Source organism: Papaver somniferum, chromosome 2 (assembly GCF_003573695.1).
Source record: "Papaver somniferum cultivar HN1 chromosome 2, ASM357369v1, whole genome shotgun sequence".
In the NCBI taxonomy this organism is placed as follows: Eukaryota; Viridiplantae; Streptophyta; class Magnoliopsida; order Ranunculales; family Papaveraceae; genus Papaver; species Papaver somniferum.
In genome coordinates, this window is record NC_039359.1 from 28,609,365 (window position 1) to 28,615,877 (window position 6,513).

A 6,513-nucleotide genomic window follows, 5' to 3' on the forward strand; every position below is an offset into this window, starting at 1 on the left:
CCACCTAAGTCTAGTGGTCATGGCTAGGCTAGGCACCACTTGCACCATCGTGTCGCTGGCATACACAAACTATGACAACCATTCCACCGTGCCACCGGCATGCACGAACTATGCCATCCATGCCGCAATGCCGCTGGCATGCACTAAAGGCACTATTGTGCCGCTATCAGACGCCAACAGAAGATAGCCATTATCAACGGCTACCCTTCCTCATGAGATGCAATCTCGGCCATCCAAGTTCGCCACCAAGCTGGCAGACTTGTGGCAAGTTTTGGGAGATCAGACGCCTAAATCTAGTGGTCATGGCTACGCCAGGCGCCACTTGCACCACCGTTCCACTAGCATGCACGAGCCATGCCCGCCATGCTGCACTGCCGCTAGCATACACCAAAACGCCACTGTTCCATTATCAGGCGTCAACACAAGGTAGCCATAATCAACGGCTACCCTTCATCGTGAGATGTGATCTCAGCCATCGAAGTTTGCCACCGAACTAACAAACTTGTGGCAAGTTTTAGGCGACCAGCCAAGACGAGCCTAATAGCATCACATTTTATTTTCCTACGGCAAGCCTCTTGATTTTAACTTGCCACACGTAGCGAAGTGCTACATGTTTTTCACGGAAATACTCGAGACATCAAACATGTCACAAACTGGGGGATACTCATCAGGGTATTGGTCTGGCGGTTTACAACATGCGGCGTGCAATATGCATGTTACAAGAAAGTGTCATAAAGTGGGGCGGTTAGTAATGGCAAGAAGTAATGGTGTAAACGGATCCTTCATTATGGAAGCATAATTCCTGACGTTACACGTTACTCCACTCTTCCACCAGTCAATCGTTTTCCACTTCCTACGAGGCTAGAGTACGTTTTATTACGACTTGTATAAATAGGTTTCACCTATTTTCCACCAGAGAACAAGTTTCGGTCGGAGAACATCATAGTATCCAGAAATCACCTGGTAGCTTTCCGTTCTGCTATCCAGTTCTACTTTCTGATACAAGTCATACACAACCACACCTTCAGGATCAATGATTCTGGCCTCAACACTTTCTTCGCTTCCCTCCCTAAGACCAACTCTTCTCCTTCACTTTGTGACCGAAGCAAGCCTGGAACGGCCATTTCTTGATCTAGGCCAGGATTGTACATATTGATCTCTCGAATCAAAAGTACTCCCGTGCAGTTCATTGTTTAGGGTTTAGACTCGTTTCTCATCCACACACACGAATTTACCAAAACCAGCAGAAACCGTTTTCACCCTCAAACACCTGGATTCTAGAAATGGAATCAAGTCTGTTTGGAACTTCCAAATTCCAATTAGAAGAAATAGAAGACCCGTTACTTACATCACCAATAAATTTACCTTTGATCGAACTTTATTGTATATATTAGGAATTCTGATTTTATATCTTTGTCGAACAACCAACAGTCTTCCCAGAATCTGACTTAGCTCCTATATATTAGGGTTGAAATTAGATAGTTTTATATCCAAAATTAACGGTGGATGTAAAACTATGTAATTTCAACCCTTCTGTTATATACAAAAAATTTGTTCGCGGCCCGTGTCTCCTATATGCTTCTAGTATCTCTTTCATATATGCTTGTTGGCAGTTTGTTGGTGGAAATTAACAAACTCTTGAAATAGTGCCTTAGCTAGTCAAGAACTTAAAGTAAGCACAGATTTTGAGGAACAGTTGTTTTTATTTAAAAAGTTTCGCCCTCCTAGTCCGCTGTAGCTAGAAACGGTAGCGATGTTCGTTGGCGCTGAACAGCTAGCTTCTAGCAGGTAATCGCATGCATCTGCAATTGCACACTCCGATCCGAACACCAACACACCTAGACCTAGTAGTCTGTCTGTTGTCCCTTCCTGTAAACCCTACTTAGTAGAATATTTCAATTTTCACCAAAGGTAAATTTATCATTTTTCTTTTCTCTCTCACTTGCCCTACCAATCGACTGCCAAACCCTATCATACATTCTGAACCCGCTGTTCTTTACCTCAAACTCTGTTCTATTTTATTTTTCTTTCATGGCTGTTCCCTACCTGATCGCCCATATAAGAACAGCTAGCTATACATATGAAAAGTCAACCTCAATACTGAATTTATAAACTCTTTGATTTCAAACATTTCTAATTTTATCATCAAACAACAAGTACCCACCACCTATTATTAATAAGGTATTCATCAATGTTTGCTACTCTACCGATCCATCAAAACATTTCCGTTCTCTTCCACCTCTTCCACATTCCAACCATTTATTAAAGTTAAACAGTTATGTCAGAGATGTTTTTATCAATAATTAATTAATTTCTCATTCACAGATATTGTAAACTCATCATCTTCTTCCACGCTTCTCTATATAATCTCTTGAAAGTGTTGTGTTTAAAAATACGAATTTTCTTTTACTTTCATTCTCTTCTTCTCTCAAGTCTCAATGATGTCTTCTATCTCTTCGACTATGAGTTTTGTGAATGAGCAAATTTGCTATATCCCCTGTAACTTCTGCAACATCATTCTTGCGGTATATATATGAATATGTCTAGTATTCACTTTTTTGCTTATATCAACTCGTCTCTCTTTATACATATATATTCGTATGTGTTCTTTTATAATCGCAATTAGATCCAGATTTTCTGATCACGCTTCTTTTTCTTTACTTTTTTCCGATCTTCTGATTTACAAAATCTTGTATCACATAACCTTTTTCTTTTATTTTTAAAATATTAATTGGGGTTTCTTGTATATATATTATTACATTTTATGTTAACACAGACAGTCAAGTCTCTATCCTTACTTGGTGTTATAGTTTTCCTTTAAATTGTTGCCAAAGTAACAAAAGTCATTCATTCATTGATCAGTACCCTTTTATCCAGTAGCAGTGCATTTTCTGAGGTTATTAGGGTTAACTTTTACAGATAGGGAAAGGGGAAAGAAGACTGCCCTTTAATTTTGCGTGTAGTTTACCTTTCAAAACAAAATTTAAAGAAACATGTCTCGTTTTAACATTTATTATATCCATAGATTTCTTCCTTTCTGAAAATCATCATCTTATTTTTGTTATTCTTCACTTTAAACACATATGTTACCTTCTTTCCTTTCCTTAAACTTACCAACTTCAAAAAAAAAAAAATTGACAAGAAAACCATACCATTCATAATTTGGACCTAACTATTTGATTTTTTTTTCTTCTTGTTGTTGATTTTTTCTCTTGTTTGCACAGGTGAGTGTTCCATGCAGTAGTTTGTTCGAAACGGTGACCGTCAGATGTGGGCATTGCGCAAATTTGTGGTCTGTAAACATGGGAGCTGTTTTACAGTCACTATCGCTACAAGATCTGCAGGTGAAAAACAACTTAATTTATTTGTTTTCTCATTTGAGGGCGATCTATCATCAGCTGAAATTTAGGGTTCTTCTTAGTTTTCATTACACCTCATGATTCGCTTGAGAAAGAAACAATTTATTGTGTTTTTCGAAGCAATTTTTTTTCATTTAATGATTTTAATATACATGTTCTGAAAACTGTACAAATCTCTAGCTGCCGCCATAAGACCCCTAGTTCACTGTACTAATTAGCAGTGTTTTAATAGTTTGCTGTTTCTTTTGATTGAGTTTGATTTGATGGACGCATAAAGTTAGCTATTAGCTTGAACTATTATATTGATGTGATTTTCTTTGGATCTTCTTCCTTGTTTACTATATCATTCAGAGGTTGTATTCTTTCAATACTTTGACTCAAAATAAAACCCTAAAAAGAATTATTGCTTTTCATCTAGAGAGAGATTGATTGATCTGTAGTTCTAACTGATTTAGTCACTTCAGTCAATTCTCTTTCTCAAATGGGATAGGGACTGGTGTTTAGAACTGTTTACTCTCTCTCTCTGAAGTCTTACACGAGATGCCCTAGTTCTTCATGCATTTGCATTTCTTTTAGATCTTGTGATGAATGAATTCTTTGTTTAATAATTTCACAGACACCTAACAATGGTGATCATTTTCAGAGGATTGATTTTCCATCCTCTTCAAAACATAACCAGGATATTCAAGTAATGCAAGTAACTACTGCTAAAACTGAAAAACGGATTGTTAATCAGCGTAAGTTGTTCTCTTTATTCGCTATATATATATCTGTACGTGATTCTACATTGTTTGGACAAATCCAATAGCGTTACATTAAATTTGGGTACTTCATTGTTTTCCACATTGGTGGACTTCTGTCTCTTCTTTTTGCACAGCTCCTGAGAAGAAACACAGGGTTCCATCAGCATATAATCAGTTCATAAAGTAAGTATTGTAACTTTACCATTTCTATTAGTTTGTGATTAGTCTGTTCAATACTAATTTACCTAAGCAATCTAAGTAATGATATTACTAACCCCTTCAGTTGTTGCCATCCATTTCCTCTTGTTTCTTTTAGGGAGGAAATACAAAGGATTAAGGCCAATAATCCAGATATCAACCACAGAAAAGCATTCAGTACTGCAGCCAAAAACGTGAGTAAATTTTTTTTTGACAAGTAAAGGAGGAAACACAGTAGAACCAATGGATCAATTATTTTGCTTGATTATGCATTTGAAACTCAACTTTTTTGCTGATGATTTTGTAATATACATTGTTTATTTGGTAGTGGGCACATTTTCCCCATGCTCATTACGGGTTGAATTGGGAGCAAGAATAATCAAGCTAAGCTCCGTGAAGAGGTACATATATAAAATGTCTTTACTCAGATCGCTTATCACTTATCATCATTTCATAAAAGCATCTCTAGTTCTAAAAAAATAGTGTACACTAGTATGTATAAACAGAATTCATGTACTACATATGAATGCGTAATGAGCATGCACCATTAAGTGATATCATAGATATGCATATATAGATGTGAAATATGATTTATAAGTGCATGCTTATAATGGTATTATGCATGAACTCTAGTGCGAGAGAACACAGAATCATGCTAATATCCCCATGTGCATGCTTTGATTTGGTTAGTTATATATACTAAGCGATTTTCGAATAGGTTAATCCAAGTGACACAAGATCCTCCTATTCGGACTGGTTTGGAAGACATTTTTACTTCTCTTTTTGTACTTGAACCACAGAGCTGCAAAATGTTCGCTGCATACAAGTCATGTACTATTCTTGGCAAGAACTAAATGCGTATATATATACATAACATGTTCGCGATAATTAATAGGTGATGGGTCGTACCGTTTATTATATGGAGCTTAATTACCTAGCTAATCTTTTTTCTACACATGTTAGTTGCAAGTTGTAACACTATTGATGAACTTATTATTGTCTGCAGGGATCTGATTTTCTAATGAAAAGGGCCAGATTACCAAATGAATGGTGATCAGAGCCAGATTACCAAGGGATCATCTGATCGTACTTGAGATGAAAGTATTTCAGCGATTTCAAAGTATTAATGGTTTTCGTCACGAGTAGTTATTAGTCTAATTAGCTCCTCATTTTTATATAATAGTAAATGTGACTGGATCTAATTATTGAAAAATTAAGACGATAAGTACTCATTCTTCCTCTTAATTGATCTTCACCTTATCCCACTGAACCTGGGCAGCACTCTTGATTTATATAACCAAAATCATTACGGTTAGTAATTTTATGTCTCAGTAGTCCTGAAGTTAGCTATATATTAATTTATCACCGAGTAATATTTATAAGACCAAAGGATATGAACACTCCATCCCCTTCAAAGGGAAGGAGTACAGTATACCATGGTGGAGACGACATACACTGGTAACTACTTCAAAGACAATTTATTTATTCTTGGATTTGGGTTGCCAAATGAGGTTTTTTTTTTTTTTTTGGGAAAAAATCAGTTAAAATATAAACCCTACTCCTACATGCTAGGAAAGCTAATTTCAAAATGAGAGGCAGCATCACAAAGACACAAAGTCATCCTACTCCTACATGCTAAACCAGATTTAAACCAGGCTGATGGAAAGCTAAGGTGGTAGAATGCAGTTGCCTCTGAAACTAATCACCCGACTTTCGAAAGTACCAGCAGCCAACACAACACAACACAACCCTCGAAATCATTACGTAGGAGTTAGGACTTCTTTACATTGACTATTCTAAATACAGTTGTTTACAAAAAGTTGGAAATTCTAATTTAAGAAGAAATGTTAGTAGATTAAAAGAAACCTGGCTAGTTTTGAGCCTAGGTGGATTATTTGGGGCCTATCGATTTCCTCACCCAACCTAGAGAAAGGATAAGAGGTATCTAAACTAGGTAAATTTACCAAGTTATCCTCACTGTTAACACTCAATCCTAAGCATGTTCTTCTAAAATCCAAACATATTCAGAGCTAAAACCTACTTAAATCATTTCCCTCAAAAACTAAAATAAAAATCTAACTTCATCAATCGATTCTAACGACATTGATCGATTTTAAGGAAATTTCATCATCAATTTTTTTAAAAAGTAGTCGATCTAAACATCGTCGATTGCAACCCATTATTCTTGATTATACTTGTGATTGATTTATACA

General features: G+C 36.4%; 1 pseudogene; it reads left to right on the forward strand.

Annotated features, from left to right (window-relative positions):
• The first annotated feature begins 2,028 nt into the window (after positions 1-2,028).
• LOC113353086 lies at positions 2,029-5,385 on the forward strand (annotated as a pseudogene).
• Positions 5,386-6,513: the final 1,128 nt, after the last annotated feature.